The sequence below is a fragment of the Eretmochelys imbricata genome, chromosome 7 (assembly GCF_965152235.1).
Source record: "Eretmochelys imbricata isolate rEreImb1 chromosome 7, rEreImb1.hap1, whole genome shotgun sequence".
NCBI lineage: Eukaryota > Metazoa > Chordata > Testudines > Cheloniidae > Eretmochelys > Eretmochelys imbricata.
Window position 1 is genome coordinate 58,456,136 of NC_135578.1, and position 17,607 is coordinate 58,473,742.

Consider the following 17,607-nt stretch of genomic DNA (forward strand, 5'->3'; position numbering starts at 1 on the left):
TACACAATCAGTTACAAGGTTCATAAGATACATACATAGCCCATAACCAACATAGACCCAGATTGGGGTGCGGGAGTTTTTAACGTGTCAGTGAATAAGTGATCTCGGGTAAGCCACCCATAGAATGTATTTAGAGTCTAAGTCAGTATTGTTATAGCGAATAGGTACATGGGTGGGGTGTGTCCCTTGGTTTGTCAGGGGAGGAAGTGGGTTATTTCCCTGACTAGCGGACTTGTTTACTTGTCCTAGTACTGATGGTGTCCCATGATGTGCTCTGTGCAGATGTCTCTGGACCACCTGATGGTGTCGGACACCATGAGCTGTCTCATGAGCCGGGCGGGCATAGTGCCGACTGACTCCATACGCTCTCAGCACCAGCTTGTTGTGGGGGGTCCCACGCACCCAGGGCTTCCACAACCAGGGCGTGGATCTGGATCTCCTAGCCCTGGGCTCTGAGGGTGTCGGCCAGCGGGGTGTATTTCAACACCTTCCGAGCTCGGGGCTCATGGAAGGCCAGGGACCTGTTTTCAAATGGCACTGTGATGTCCACCATGAGGTGGTGGTTTTTTCCTGCATTGGTCACGACAGTGTTGGGTTGCCGTTAGCTATCCATTCCCGGGATGGCGGAGTTGACGGCGATTTTTCCCAGGGATGGTGGGATGGCTTTCACCAGCTGGTTCTGGATGGTGGTGTGGCAGAATCACTAGGCTCCGGAGTGGTGCTTACAACCACACAGGACGTGGGGCAGGGTCTTGTTGGGGTAGCCGCACTTCTTGCAGGGCTTGTCGCGGTTTCCATGGCGGATGTCTCTGTTGAGGGGAATGCAGTTGAGCTGGGCCTGGTGAAGCTGCCCCCGGGGAAGAAGTGGTTGCTGCCATCCCACTGGCTGGTCACCGTGAACACTTTGCCCTGGTCCGGTTTCCGCTTGAGGTTTTCAGTATAGTGGCAATGGATGGCATCTTTCAGGGTTCTTTCCAGCATTGTTCTGGCGGTCGGGGTGATGATGGTGTGGTCCGAGGTCTTTATGCGCAGCCTAAGTGCTCTTGGCGCTCCTTGCACTACTTCCAGTGAAAGCCGATCCTCTTTCCTAGACATCCCGAGGCATTGCGGGTGCAGCACCAAAGAGAGGAGAGGTCTCCCCTTCTGTCCTGAATTCGGCCTCCAGGAAGCTACTCAGGTAAGTGGCGACGTCCTGCTCGGAGGGGGCCCTAGCGATGCGTTTCCTTACCACATCCCATATGGCTTCATCCGCGATGCTCCTCTCCATCGGGCCCAGGCACGTCTGGAGGCAGAAGACCTGAGTGATCACTCCGTCGCTGCACAGGTCTCCCATCCAAGGCACGTGGTCCCCGCCTGTGTGAAATACAGATGTCAGTACTGGCCCTCTGGGGAAGGTAGAGCCATTTCCTCACCAGCTGCCTGATGGTGCTGTCAGCCTTGTTCAGGGGGACCTTGGCCACAGCTGATCCCCTGAGGATGAAGGAGATGTGGGGGATTAGGAAGGTATTGAGGGCATTGATCTTTTGCCAGGGGGCGAGCATATTCACAAATAAAATAAGCTATACTGGCAAACGCACTTTTTTGCTGTTATAACTACATGTACGCTGGGGCTTTTTGCCAGCACAGCTATGAGCTGTATCAGGGGTGCGGTTCCTTTCCTCCTGCACTCCATGTTCATAGCTGACATAGAATAGTTATTCCAGCAAAACTTTTAGTGCAGAGTAGACCTTACTTGAACTGTTGTTCCATGTGTTGACTAGTAAACTGCAGGTTTTCTGCATCATGGATCATGTCTTATAGTTCTGTAAAAATCTGTGGTGCTCTAAAAATATTTGTGAAATATAGAAGATAAAATCGGCAACGTGGACTACATCTCATTTATAACAAATCCCTGGATGTGGCTACCTGCCGCAGTTTAGAAGGAAACAGATGTCTACTTTCTTTGAGCCTAAAGTCTTTCATTTTAAAACATAAAATTTACAGCATAGCACAAAAGATGTTCTGAAGATAGGGGCTTATAACCTTTTTTGCCCAGCTCTGCATCAACCCATAGTTTGTTTTTTTTTATTTTTGTAAAGGTACTATATTCCCATAGAGATGTTTTATAGCCCTCACCAGGGAAATTCTCACATTGCTTGCCCACCTCACACTCCCCCCCCCCCCCCCCCCCCCGAGAGCTGTTCAGTAATAAATTCAGGTGCAGATTAAAATCAAAATGCCTCTTCATGGCATGACACTACAAAAAAATCAACATCTTTTTTCTTCATAGATGAGTATTAAAATATAATGTAAAACTTGTTGGATCTTGAATACCTTTATGTATATGCAGCCCTACTCATACAATACAGTTAAAATGTTTAAGGCATAGCTTTTTCTTTAAATAATACCAGTAACTACAGATTCTTCTTGCATATACATGCATGAAACAAATTTATTTTCTATACTGAAGTTTTTGTTACAGTGAAAAAAATTAAGATCTTCATACTGTCTAGGCTAGATAGGTAAGTTTTTCAGCTGATGGGGTAGGGGTAGGAAATTGAATGGTAGAAATTAATTATAGCATTTTTTCTTTGAATTTTTTGTTTTCTTGGTGAACAGTTACAAATAGTAAAACATGTCTGTAATCTTGGAGCAGAATATGAATAATGTGTCTAATACAGTGAGGTCAGGGATAATGACTCAGTCAAGAAGTGCAGGATAACTGGAGGAAAACAAATTATTGAATGCTTCTAGGTATTGCAGCTTATAAGGGGTCTGCTCCCAGTTTGAATTGATAGAAGAGAAATGCAAATTTTGTTTTTCATCAAGATCTAACCTAGGTAACCGCAAGATTGCTGTACTATTTTTAACTGTAGGAAGAACCCATTATTATAGGGGTGGGGAGGGGGGGAATTGTTGTGCATATTCACATGGCTTGCTGCAATGCAGACAAAGACTTCCGAGCTCTATCTCCTGGAAAGCATACTGGCTTGAATGAAAAATGTATTTCCTGCCTGCAGTGTTGGATTTGGGTAAGCCTAATGCTTCCAAAGAGAGAGTCCTCAAACTCTTTCATAGCGGAGAGAGTGGCTTGTGGACACAATCCCTCCCATTTGTCAGTGCATGGACCCACCTCCCTTCCTGCATGGATTGCATAACATTCCTGTGAATAGAAAAGGAGTACTTGTGGCACCTTAGAGACTAACAAATTTATTTGAGCATAAGCTTTTGTGAGCTACAGCTCACTTCATCGGATGCATTCAGCTGTAGCTCATGAAAGCTTATGCTCAGATAAATTTGTTAGTCTCTAAGGTGCCACAAGTACTTTTTTTCTTTTTGCGAATACCGACGAACACGGCTGCTACTCTGATTCCTGTGAATGTTACAATAGTTACTCTCAGAGATAAGTAATACTAGGAAAGTATTGTCTGCCTGTCTGGTGCAGCGTAGAAGCTAGAAATAAGAGCTGGCACCATGTGACCAGTCAACTCGCTTTCTACAAGCCAAATTATTGTTTCTATTAAAAGAAATAAATAAATAATATCATGGGATAGTGCCATCTTGACTTTCAAGTTGTTTACAGGACTTTTCTGTCTTCAGAAGTCCCGACTTCTGTGGTATTCCATGATACATGGGTTTCAAATCATTTCACCAACAACTAGTTTAGCTTTAACTGAGTTAGGACAGGAGTTTATAGGATAGGGATCACTTCATCCACAAATTAAATACAACCACCTCTGGCTATGTTCCATCCCACAAGTGGCTATTTTAGGTGGTTGGGAAAAAAGATTTTTTTTGGGGGGCATTCACTCAAAATGTAACTAACTTCATCCTTGGAGCTTGGGACAGGGTCACTATGAATTATTTTTGTAACCCTAACTTAGGGCTTGTCTATACAAACAATTCGACTGTATGAATCTACCCTACACTAACTTACTGTGGTCTAACTGGCAAAGAGTCCTGTGTCACCTTATAGACTAACAGACGTATTGGAGCATAAGCTTTTGTGGGTGAATTCCCACTTCGTCGGATGCAACCGATGCTGCATCCAACGAAGTGGGTGTTCACCCATGAAAGCTTATGCTCCAATACGTCTGTTAGTCTATAAGATGTGTGACAGGGTTGGGCCGGATGGCTACAGGAGAGTAATAGAAGGCAGATGTATTAGCCCCAGGCTAAGTAGGTCCCTTTCCCCTGCGTAAGGTAACAGGGAAGGTTCCAGAACAATCAGGAACCTTCTGGAGACAAGACAGACAGGCTGATTAGAACACCTACAGCCAATCAAGAAGCTGCTAGAATCAGTTAAGGCAGGCTAATCAGGGCACCTGGGTTTAAAAAGGAGCTCACTTCAGTTTTTGGTGCGTGTTTAAGGAGCTGGGAGCAAGAGGTGCTAGGAGCTGAGAGTGAGAACGCATACTGTTGGAGGACTGAGGTGTACAAGCATTATCGGACACCAGGAGGAAGGTCCTATGGTGAGGATAAAGAAGGTGTTGGGAGGAGGCCATGGGGAAGTAACCCAGGGAGTTGTAGCTGTTGCACAGCTGTTCCAGGAGGCACTCTAGACAGCTGCATTCCACAGGGCCATGGGCTGGAACCTGGAGTAGAGGGCGGGCCCGGGTTCCCCCCAAACCTCCCAACTCCTGGTCAGACACAGGAGTTGACCTGGACTGTGGGTTCACAAAAATGGCCAAACTGAGGGCTGCCGTGAAGCTCCAAGGTGAGCAAATCCGCCAGCAAGTGCAAGACCCACCAAGGTAGAGGAGGAACTTTGTCACAGTTGCCACAGGACACTCTGCCGCTTTTACAGATCCAGACTAACACAGCTACCTTTCTGATACTTGTGGTCTGACTATTTGTGTGCACCCTGCTGCTGTGTATATCAATTTGTATTAACAATTTGTTAATACACTTTGAGTCGCATTTACCATTGTCTAATTGTTGTGTAGACAAGCCCTTAATCGAGCATGTATTTTTCTTTTTTTTAAATGGAGGCACTGGTCTCTTATCGTTTAAGGTGAGTTGAGTCTTGTACTTGAGGCTGAATCTGTTTTATTTATGAAAATACAGCATATTCTTGCCAAATTATAGAACTTGTTTTATGGGTACAGAATAATTTTTTTTGAGAATTTGCAACTTACTCTGTTGATTAGTTTGAATTAATTTTAACTTAAAATGGATCCTTTAAGTTAACACTTCTTTTATGGAGACAAATTGGGACCAAAAATGTAATAACAAACTCTTTCCATATAATTAAGGCTCACTGAAAATTCATGCATAGGAGACATTTTGAAAATATTGGGTTGTAATTAAGCTAAGTTGTTAGTCATGTGTATTACATTAGTGCCCACTGCCCAAGGATCACGCAAGAATCGGGCTTTATTGTGGTAGACACTGTACAAACATAGACTAGTAGCGGTCCTGGCCCCTATGAGGTTACAATGTAAAGACAAAACAAACACAGGGTAGGGGCAATAGGTATAACATACAAGAAGAGATAACAGTGCCATGGTAGCAAACATCACATTAGGTTTTGCATTAGAGAGCAAGTTGGGTAAAGTGGTGATATGTATTACCTTTTGGTATCTGGTAGAGATGGAAGTGAAAGGCTTAGAGAACAGGAGTGACTATTGATTATTTATCCCAATGCAAATTATGTTAAAATAGAGTTAAAGTTGAGAGTATGCGTCAGTAATTTAAGGTATAAAACATTATATGGATGTTGTAATTATCCCCAAAACAAGTATTATAAATTTTGGATTTCCTTTAAGGTTAGCTTTAATGCTGAATTTCCTAACATAAGGCACCCAGACATCTTATATTGACATCAGGAGCAAATAATTCTAATGTGGGTTCTCCAGCATGAATAGGCATTAATTATAACTGTATGAGTTGCTAAATGATATCACTGCAGGGCAGGGGCAAGGTTGTTTGGGTGTTCTTACTGTGCATTTTCGTACCTTAACGTGTTAGTTTCTTTTAAGGTTAGCCTTAACTTCTGTAATTTGTACTGAAAACAAGTGTTATAAATGTAGGAAATTGTGTGTCCATGTAATGTTGTTTTAAGTTATTGAGACATACACCCCCTTTAATGCCAGCTGGGAATATAAAAATTGGTTGGGGAATTATTCAACTATCTATCGCTTCCTGCAGCAGAAGTGAACACCTGCTGCTCTTACTGGAATATGTGCATAGTTGGCAGCATGTCGTAAAGGTTTTCAAAGGAAACATCTCAGATAAAATGGGGTGTTCCTGGCCTTTGGAAGCTTTACAAATATTAACTTAGTTTTTAAAAGGGAATACAGTAGTCGCCCATTAAGTTTTCATTGCTTTAGATCAAATTGTGTCAGTATTTGCAGTGTTCATTGTGTATTTCTGTCATTCTTATAAGTAGAGACAACATTAATTAATTATCTATGGCAATTCAACAGTTAAAGGCAACCACTGTACTTATCTCAGTTTCAGTTATGGGGAAACTCAGGTAGAAAGGATAAGTGACACTTGCCACATCAGTATGGAGAAGTAGTGGTCTGCGTATAGAAGTAGAGGGCTCTTAAAATAGCTTCCAAGTGAACTCTGTACATTGTTTAGTACTGTTTGACTGGGGGGGAGGTAGCAGCTTCCAGCCAAATTGACCCTTGGTCAGTGGAGTGCTGAAAGGTGACCAAACAAGACACTTCTACAGTAACTGTTGCTCTGTAAGACAGCAATGGAGGGGCTGTTGACTTTGAATATGTTATAGTAGTGGGATGTGGCCACACAGGCACACAAATCAATTGAGCTAACAGTGATTGAAGCTCATCCCTGCAGGGAATTGAGGTAACTAATACCAGTGGATGGCCAGCAAAAAAGCTGGGGCATTTTCCAGTGACGGAAGGACGTAATCAGCCAATTATTTCTCTCTCTATAGTAGCTACTGTGTGAGTTAGTGTCAGCGCTAGGGGCTAGATATAGAAATGCCTTGATGTTAATACACTACTAGACTGTGCTGCTTCTCATGCTGTTGAAGTGCAGCTCCTTGTGGCCACAGGCCACAGCTGCTCAGCAAAGAAGCCAGCTATGGTACTGGGAGCAAGCTTGCAGCAAAATTGGCATTATCAACAGAAGTCCAGATGTCACTGCCCCCAAAGCTATGAATTGTTTTTAAGGTCTGCTCGCTCTCTCTTCTGCCCTGTTAGGAAAAACAGAGGGCATCAGCAGGGTGCAGGAGATGAATGGCAAATAACTGATTGTCAGCAGAAACTATTGACAAATATTGAACCCTAAACCAGTGAACCTTTGAATCTTTGTTTGTCACTTCATATGTTCAAGATCTTTTGCACAAATAAAAGAGCTAGAAACTTTTAGATAGTGAAACCTGAGGTTTGGAGTACTCCAAATGCTGGCTGTCCATAGAAATTGAAGATGGAAAGTATAGAAGAATCCTATACCAATATGCAACTGTGGGGGAATTTAGGAAGATATGCAATTACCAGAGTTGGGATTTGGTCAGGACACTAGAGGTTAAAACTCCTACCTGTGAAAAGGTCCATAGGCTCTTCCGTGATCATGTGTGGACAAGACTTCCTATTTTACTTCTCATTTGTGTCTGAGTTAATACTGAACCAGAGTCCCACCTACTGTATTGCCAAAACCACGTCTTGCGACACTCAGCCCTGGCCTATGTTTAAAATTTTAGATCAACTTGGGGGGTGTGTGAAAAACTGACACCTATGAGCGCCATTGTTTAGCTCCGTGGTTCTCAACCAGGGGCCCCCTGTGGGGGCCATGAGCAGGTTTCAGGAGGGCTGGCATTAGACTTGCTGGAGCCCAGGGCAGAAAGCCAAAGCCCTACTGCATGGGGCTGAAGCCAAAGTCTGAGCAATTTAGCTTTATGGGGCCTCAGGCAATTGCTACTCGCTAATGGTTTGAGCATTGGCCTGCTAAACCCAGGGTTGTGAGTTCAGGCCAGCCCTGGCTTTTATATGCAGAAAAACAGTTGTTGCGTCATAGGCGGGCTGTGGCGTTTTTATAGCATGTTGGAGGGGCCTCAGAAAGAAAAAATGTTGAGAACCCCTCGTTTAGCTGACCTATTCCGGAATGTACGCACGGCTACACTGATGTAGGAATTTTCCTACTGCTACTAGCTACCATTTCTTGAGGAGAAAGGGTTTTTACGTTGATGTAGGAATTGTCTATGCTATAGCAGCAGCTGTGCGACTGCTGCATCTGTAGAATAGAGGTGCCTGAAGATAGATCTGGGAGGTATTTCATCCAAATACTGACCCAGTCTGTCTCCACTTAGCTTTTGAGATCCACTGCATCACAGCATAAGGTGGCATGGCTGCAGGCAGCAGCAAATGACACATTTCATTGCTTTGACAATCTTCTTTGGAGGCACAGAGTCAATTAAAAGCTGTGACTCGTTCAGGGAAAACAAAGTGCCTAGTGATCTTATTCTTGGGCCATAAGATCATTAAATTTACCATGAGCACTAGTGGTTTATGATTCTGAGATGTCAGCAATGCATTTCTTATTTCCAGTCTTCGTAACGTTGTTTCCTAGAATTGATGCAGGTTTTAACAATAGAAAAACTTTAACGATCCATTATTAAATTTACTGGAGACACTCTGCCAAAGGGATTTTTATTTATATTATTTTCTAATATTACAAAAATGGCTTCAGTTAACAGTATTCGGTCTCACTTGCACTAGGAAGATGTTCAAATCTATGTCTGTAAGGTAGTTTGTGTAGGGTGTTGGCCTGCAGTAGTAGACTAATGCGGTTCTCAGATTGGTTTGTCTTAACGTGAAACACTTCTGATGGAATTTGTACAGATGTTTAAGAAAGATAAGGGGGAAGATGTTTCAGAAACTAATCAATTTTTGCTTCCTGGATGCTTTTTGTATGACACCTTTTTGTCACCTGTATTAAAACCCTACTTGTCTGATGTCTTCAAGAAAAGCTCAGCAGTTGCCATGGGAGGGAGAGCAAGATGGTTTGGGGGGATCCCTCCCCCATTGCCACCAGTGACAACATTCTAGCAGACTCCCTGCTGGTGATGGCAAATGTTAGCTTTCTCATTAATAGGAAACATTTTAATTCCACATTTCTTCTTTCTTCCCATATGTGCTTCTATAAATATCACTTGAAACTGGAACAGAATCTTAAACTTTAAAGAGGCAAGTTTATCTGATCTAGTTTAACTACGTTCGCCTCACATATGGAGACTAGCTGTAGAAGAATTTTAAAAGTCTGCCTGTTTCTAAACTAGGTTTAGGTTTCTCAAGTATTCTTGAACCCTTAGGGTATGTCGGCATTGCAGCTGGGAGGTATAAATGTACATGCACTAGCTGCGATTGAGCTAGTGCGCTAAAAATAGGGGCGTGGCCATGGCACCACAGGCTGGTATTGCAGTGGGGTTGTACTCGGATGACTATGGCAAGGCACTGCCTGTGCTGCCATGGTCCCACTGCTATTTTTAGTGCGCTGGCTTGCTCAGAATTAGCGCAGACGTGTCTACGCAAGCTGTGGTTACATCTTCCAGCTGTGGTGTAGACATACCCTTAGTGTTGGGGTGTGTCTACCCTACAGCAGCACAGCTGCAGCTGTTGTAGCATATACAATGTGTTAGGTTAAGAAATTAGTAGAAATTTGTCTTTGGCCTAAGGTAGGCTAAGTATAGAGGAGTATGGGAAATTGAATGTATTAGTATGAGCAAAAGCTAGAGAGCAGTTGGAGACGTGAGATGGGAAAATCAAAGTTAGCAAGGACTTGACCCAGGGTTATATTATGGCTATGTTTGGTTATAACTGGTTTTAGCAGGATTTCTAATGTGTGTTTGAGAATTTAGATTGTAATATTTAAATGCTATTTGTATTGATAGCATTGGGAAGAACTGCAGATGTTAATTTAAATAATGTGTAATGTAAAGAGCTGGCAGAAATGTAGATGTGGTAATTGATAGGTTTATTGTTAATTACTGTTATAATGGGTTATAAAAAAAGAGAAGCCTTGATAAAATGCCGGAGAGCCCCAGTTAACACCAAAAGGGTTACCATTAACTTATGAGTTATACTTCATTCTGTTGTCAGTGGCCTGATCACCCATTGATACACCATTCTGTCTTTGAATGTGAGAGTAATTGTAGTACTTGTGTAAATGGCAATTGCATGCCTCTTTGCTTAACTAATAATTTTTTCTCTTAAATAAAGTTTAGTTCTATCATTCAAAGTGTCATCCAAGGTCCTCTACTAACTTAAATTGTCTGTAACTGACTTCGAGACTCAAACCTGAAAATTAAGTTTGTTAAAGTTTAGAATGCAATAAACCAATGTAATAATTGGGAACATTTTAAAATTCATGGTTACAGTGTGCCATTATAGTGTCGTAGCATAGACATTTCCTACATTGATGGAAGTGGTTAACCTACCTCTCTGCGAGGCAGTAGCTAGTCTAAGGAAGAATCCTTCTTTCCACCTAGCCACATGTACACTAGGAGTTAGGTTGACCTAATTTCAGTTCTCAAAGCACAAAGTTTTCCCAGCCCCAAGCAATGTAGTTAGGACTATCAAATTTTTGAGTGTAGACCAGTCCCTAGGCTCTTTCAGCTTGCCATTGTGCTGGGCTGTTTCGAAGTCAGACCTCAGGAGACAAGGCACCAATAAATAAGCAGGTGAAGGAGCTAAGGTCTTTAGGCTTTATTCTAGGTAGCTCTGTTTACAGAGCTAGGTAACAGTAGGTCTTTCTTAAGCAAAGAGATTCCATGCCAAGTAAGAGCTCAGCAGACAGAGTGAGCACAGAGCAATTTTGACTGTGTGGGAGTTTAAATTTAGAGTCCATTTCCCCTTAATGCTTAACTGTTAGTTGACTGAAAAACTAAAACTTCTAGAATCACACCTATCAGGGTTCCTTCCCCACTCTGAATGCTAGGGTACAGATGTGGGGACCTGCATGAAAGACCCCCTAAGTTTATTCTTTCCAGCTTAGGGTAAAAACTTCCCCAAGGTGCAAACTCTGCCTTGTCCTTGAACAGTATGCTGCCACCACCAAGCGTTTTAAACAAAGAACAGGGAAAGAGACTACTTGGAGACATCTTCCCCTCAAAATATCCCCCCAAACCCGACACACCCCCTTTCCTGGGGAGGCTTGAGAATAATATCCTAACCAATTGGTTACAAAATCATCAAAGACCCAAATCCCTGAACCTTGGAACAAATGGAAAAATCAGTCAGGTTCTTAAAAGAAGGATTTTATTTAAAAAAAAAAAAAAAAAAAAAGAGGTAAAAATCATCCCTGTAAAATCAGGATGGAAAATACTTTACAGGGTATTCAGATTCAAAGCACAGAGGATCTAGGCAAAACCTTAAAGTTACAGAAAACAGGAATAAACCTCCCTCTCAACACAGGGAAAATTCACATAAAACAAAAGATAAACTAATCCGCCTTGCCTGGCTTACCTATACTGGTTGCAATATTGGAGACTTGGATTAGGATGGGTTGGAGAAGATGGATTTCTGTCTGGCCTCTCTGTCCCAAGAGAGAACAACCACATAAACAAAGAGCACAACAAAAGCCCCACCCACCCACCCAAGATTTGAAAGTATCTTGTCCCCTTATTGGTCCTTTGAGTCAGATGCCAGCCAGGTTAGCTGAGCTTCTTAACCCTTTACAGGTAACAGGATGTTGCCTCTGGCCAGGAGGGATTTTATAGCACTGTATACAGAAAGGTGGTTACCCTTCCCTTTATATTTATGACAACACCTGTCCCTGAATAATCAGACAACAAAAAATCGAATGCTTCTTTAGTTGGTCAAAACCCAGTTTAACTATTGTGGCAGAGCTCCAACCTTGGTCCTGTGGGTCCCACGCCTCCAGGCAGTTTATGCTAGCCTCAGAGGCTCACTGCGACCCTCCATGTAGCCCTTCTCTCTCTAGGGCCAGGGGTACAGTCTTCTGAGCCCTTTTCATCATAAGCCAGCAAGGAGGGAGGTTGCTGAGAGAACTCCCACAGTCTCTGTTGTCCCTATTGGTTTATTCCATAATAATTTAGCCTCCTGCTCTGACAGGGGCCTATCTTCCCCTCCCAGGAGGTGTTTCTATAGTGGCAGGTTGGGGGGAACCTGGGGCCACCCTCTACTTCGGGTTCCGGCCCAGGAACCCTAATGGCAGCAGCTGTTGGCAGCCGACCTTTCACTGCCAGAGTTTCTATGTTTCCCTGGGTCACTTCCGCAAAGCTCTCCCACTTCTCTCTTCTTCACCCTTACTTTAGGGCTCCCTTACTGATGGCTTAAGGGTGTCTTCCTTACTGAGTCCTTCAGCCTCACTTCCTCTCCTCTGGCTCCCTGGCTCTCCTCAACCTGACTGGAGTGAGCCCTTTTTATAGTATCAGAAGCAGGGGTGGTTCTAGCAATTTTGCTGCCCCAAGCAGTCGCCGCTGAATTGTGCAGCAGAGCTGCTGCCCAAAAGCCACAGTGGCGGGAAAAGCGGCGGACCTTCTGCTGAATTGCTGCCACGGAACACGGACTGCCGCCCCATTCTAATTGCTGCCCCAAGCACCTGCTTGGAAAGCTGGCTTCACCTGACTCTTTGCAGGTTAACTGGAGTCAGGTGTTCTCATTAGCCTGGAGCAGTCCTTGCTCTGGTCAGTCAGGGAACAGAAAACTGCTAATCCAGTGCCCAGTATATCTGTCTTCTACTACTCTGTTGTACCCAACTGTCCTGGGTCCAGGGCTGGCTCCAAGCACCAGCGTTCCAAGCAGGTGCTTGGGGTGGCAGTCCCTCCCGCCGCTGCGGCAATTCGGCGGCAGCTTTTCAGTGCTGCTCGCTGCGGCGGCAAATTGGCGGCAGCTTCTCTCCTTTGCAGCTGCAGTGGCAGTTTTTTCCCCTGCTTGGGGAGGCCAAAAGTGAAGAGCCAGCCCTGCCTGGGTCTATCACACTAAGTAGGCAAAAAATGAGCAGCAGACTAGTCAGGGTGGGCACTATTAATTTTAATGCACAGAGTGCAGAATATGCAACCACTTGCCTTATGACCGTGTGGTGTATGTATGCACTGGAGCAAGTAGTTCTCAGGCACAGTATCTTGAGGCTAAAAGGCTAGAGTTGGTGACCTGGAGAAACAGAGAGGTGGAACTACATGTAGATGCGGCATATAGGGATGCTGTTGAGTGGGCCTGCATCAGAGCTGACTCCCCTAATCCTCCAGTTGAGGAAGCTAGTCTCATAATGGAAGGGACCTAGGTGGAAAGGGGGAACAATGTCCTCCTTCCAATTGAGATGGTGGAGGCTGGCAATTCCTCATGCACCGAGACACAGGCCGGCACAGTTTTGGCAAGCTAGTCAATTGACTGGTCAGTTGACTACCTGTTTGACTGTGGTCAAATATTGTCAAATATCCAGCAAGAATACTCTGTAAGTTGTGGCCTACCTTGTTGATAGCATCATGGTGCCTACTTAAATGTCTTTATTGCTCACTGTACAGCAATGCCACCTGTTGGGGAAAGGTGACTTAACTAAAAGTGGAGCATCTTCCTTGTCTGGAATATTACACACAACGTTTGTTCTAGCTGTTTCATGGATTCCAAGGCCAGAAGAAACCACTGTGATCCTATAGTCTGACCTCCTGACAGAGTGGATTTGATTTAAATCACTAGTCAGGAAGACTCGATTTAATCATGAGTTTCTACATAAAAGTGCATTCTTGTTGGTTGTTATAACCTTAATACATATTTTTCACAACTCAGATAGATGTAGGTTTCATTTTTAGAAGGTACACACTATACATTTTTAAAGTGATTTATTTTGAAAACTTTTCAGGTTAGTTTTACAGGTCTATCAGAAAATGAAAGATTTGTTTGGTTATTTCACTTACCAAAGGTAATTGAAGCAGATATTTATGAAGTCATTGGGAGGTGAACTATCTCCATTTCAACAGGTTAATCATTAATATTTGGAGGATTTTCTTGCTATGCTGTATTAGGAGTAGAACATCACCAGACAGACATTTAAATTGTTTTATTTAACAAAAACAACATTATGTATTCTGGATTTTTTTATCAACAACAAACTTATAATTTAACAAAACAAGCATATGAATTTTTGAATTTAATTAAACATTCAAGTTTTTAAAAATCAGGTTTGTTTTTGTTAAAATTGTTTAACTAAAATAGTTTAAATATTAAAAAAAAAAAAAACCAAATAGACTGTCAGCCAGGACAACATGAGAAACTTAAAATATTAGCTTCTGCAGCTAACTTAGTCGTCACCTTCATTTTCCTGTTTGTTCATAATCTGGAAAAGAAAAATAAGCTCGCCTGCTTTTTCAAATCCCAAACGATTTCTCAATTTGGAATGAATTAGTCCAAAGGAAGAAAATATTCTTTCTACACCAGCTACTGCTACTTAAAGTGAGATTATCACTTCAGCAGTCTCTGGTGTGACTCTTTTTAAAACATCATCAGCAAACATATATTTCTTGAATGGTTCACCCTTAGCTCTGAAGTTTATTATAGTAGGCATTATGGAGGGATGATTGCTGAATGCTCATGTCATAGCCAACTCCTCTTCTTCAGCAGTTAAGGTTTGACCCTGGTACCAAGTATTGAGAATATTTGCAAGAAAATGAGCTGGAGATAGTGCTTGTCCCATTTGTTTTTTTTAATGCTTGTAATTTAACTCGGTCATTTTTTATTTCTCTTTTTAAGATCTCACTCAGTTCCTTCCAAATTCCATCAGCAATAAAACCGCTGTTTCCCTGCATTTTTGTTCAAGGCTACAGAAGTAGGCTTCAGGGTACTCAGCATGTGTTCAACATTTCTCTTAAGCCCAATGTTGAGAACTTTGGCTGTGACAGTGCCATCTATTTTTTCACGATTTTGTTCACAAACTGTCATCAGATTAGTTCTTGAGATAGTGCTCAAAACAGTCCACTACTGAGTTTCATCGCATGTCTTGTGGGAGAGTTCGCTTGGTTCCTCCCACTTTTTTCAGAGCAGCTGCTGCAAAGTGGTCGTTACGGAATTATTTTGCAGTTTCATTAGCCTTGATTTCTGGAACACGGAAGTCTTTGGCTAGGAGGTGCATCAAATGAGCACTGCAACTGTATGTTGTTGGCTTGGGACTCTCGTCTAAATAATTTCTTCTCATTTGCAGCATTGTCTGTGACCAAGTTGCATACTAGACATTTTGAATTTTTTTCACGGTTTGTTATAGCTTTTACTGCTACTTCTTGTAAGTATTCTGCTGTGTGTGCATTTCCTGATGTATCAATTGTTTCCGTAAGGAAGACATTCTCTTCTTCTATTGTCACACAAGCACATAGAACAGGATCATTGTGGACGTTGCTCCACCCATCAAGACTCAGGTTAACAATTTTACCCTCTAGACCTTTTGCACACTGCTTAATTTCTCTTTCATACACTTTATCCAGCAATTTGCCTGCGACATCTGCTCTGTTGGGTGGACTGTATCCTGGTCTTAATGACTGAACCATGTTAATGAAGTGTGGGTTCTCAATCACACCGAAAGGAGAGTTTGTTGCATAAACAAACTGGGCAATTTTTTCATCAATTACCTCTTTGTAATCTGCTGGTTCTTATCACATACTTATCTATGGTTGTTTCTGGATGATGGAGATTTTTTTTTCTTTTTGCTACAGGTGATATACCGTGGCTATGTGACATACATAGAATCATAGAATATCAGGGTTGGAAGGGACCCCTGAAGGTCATCTAGTCCAACCCCCTGCTCGAAGCAGGACCAATTCCCAGTTAAATCATCCCAGCCAGGGCTTTGTCAAGCCTGACCTTAAAAACCTCTAAGGAAGGAGATTCTACCACCTCCCTAGGTAACGCATTCCAGTGTTTCACCACCCTCTTAGTGAAAAAGTTTTTCCTAATATCCATCTAAACCTCCCCCACTGCAACTTGAGACCATTACTCCTCGTTCTGTCATCTGCTACCATTGAGAACAGTCTAGAGCCATCCTCTTTGGAACCCCCTTTCAGGTTGTTGAAAGCAGCTATCAAATCCCCCCTCATTCTTCTCTTCTGCAGGCTAAACAATCCCAGCTCCCTCAGCCTCTCCTCATAAGTCATGTGTTCTAGACCCTTAATAATTTTTGTTGCCCTTCGCTGGACTCTCTCCAATTTATCCACATCCTTCTTGTAGTGAGGGGCCCAAAACTGGACACAGTACTCCAGATGAGGCCTTACCAATGTCGAATAGAGGGGAACGATCACGTCCCTCGATCTGCTCGTTATGCCCCTACTTATACATCCCAAAATGCCATTGGCCTTCTTGGCAACAAGGGCACACTGCTGACTCATATCCAGCTTCTCGTCCACTGTCACCCCTAGGTCCTTTTCCGCAGAACTGCTGCCTAGCCATTCGGTCCCTAGTCTGTGGCGGTGCATTGGATTCTTCCATCCTAAGTGCAGGACCCTGCACTTATCCTTATTGAACCTCATCAGATTTCTTTTGGCCCAATCCTCCAATTTGTCTAGGTCCTTCTGTATCCTATCCCTCCCCTCCAGCGTATCTACCACTCCTCCCAGTTTAGTATCATCCGCAAATTTGCTGAGAGTGCAATCCACACCATCCTCCAGATCATTTATGAAGATATTGAACAAAACCGGCCCCAGGACCGACCCTTGGGGCACTCCACTTGATACCGGCTGCCAACTAGACATGGAGCCATTGATCACTACCCGTTGAGCCCGACAATCTAGCCAGCTTTCTACCCACCTTATAGTGCATTCATCTAGCCCATACTTCCTTAACTTGCTGACAAGAATACTGTGGGAGACCGTGTCAAAAGCTTTGCTAAAGTCAAGAAACAATACATCCACTGCTTTCCCTTCATCCACAGAACCAGTAATCTCGTCATAAAAGGCGATTAGATTAGTCAGGCATGACCTTCCCTTGGTGAATCCATGCTGGTTGTTCCTGATCACTTTCCTCTCATGCAAGTGCATCAGGATTGATTCTTTGAGGACCTGCTCCATGATTTTTCCAGGGACTGAAGTGAGGCTGACTGGCCTGTAGTTTGGCTGGTCCGATTGCAGTGGAAATTATAATTAATTTATCACTGTCAGTTACATACATGATGTGACTGAAACACTGTCATTGGCAGATAACTCTGAAACTATAGAAAATTATGGTGATCTTGAAGGTGGATAGTCTTGAGAATCCTGTATGTTGAGGATGGATTCTCCTAAACAAAAAAGTCAATGCAGTTGTTCAATTATTATTACCATACTGCTCATTTAGTATTACTCATTGCATTCACTGACACTCAGTACTACTTTAAAGGTGAAATTGTAAAAGGAAGATCTGCCTACTTCAGCTATTTATTTTTTTTATCACAACTGCATCTAAAATGATAGTACCATAGAATAACTATATTTTTTGCTCAAATGTGAGAATTCAAGAATAGTCCAGAAGGAAGACAGTCCTTAAGAAAGAAGTATGAAATAAAAAAGTTTACCAACCTGAAGATCCTGCATGTTCAGACATGTTCCTTTCATCATCTTCGACGCAGCTTCCTTCTGAGAAGGAACACTTCTTATGATGTTGTTTCATTCAGGCAACCAGGCCTTGCATTTCTTGCACTGTTTGCATTTTGCACGTATGCCTGTCTTCCCCACAGGTAGAG

General features: G+C 42.9%; 1 protein-coding gene across 4 annotated transcripts in view; it reads left to right on the plus strand.

The window, feature by feature from the left end:
* The window catches only part of MAPK8 (mitogen-activated protein kinase 8), a 125,929-nt gene that overhangs the window by 44,050 nt on the left and 64,272 nt on the right, over positions 1-17,607 (plus strand). For all 4 annotated transcript variants that reach the window (XM_077823111.1, XM_077823113.1, XM_077823112.1 and 1 more), the window contains exon 2: positions 1,092-1,177. The gene's annotated coding sequence lies outside the window, so the exon portion shown is untranslated. The remainder of the gene's footprint in view (positions 1-1,091; positions 1,178-17,607) is intronic.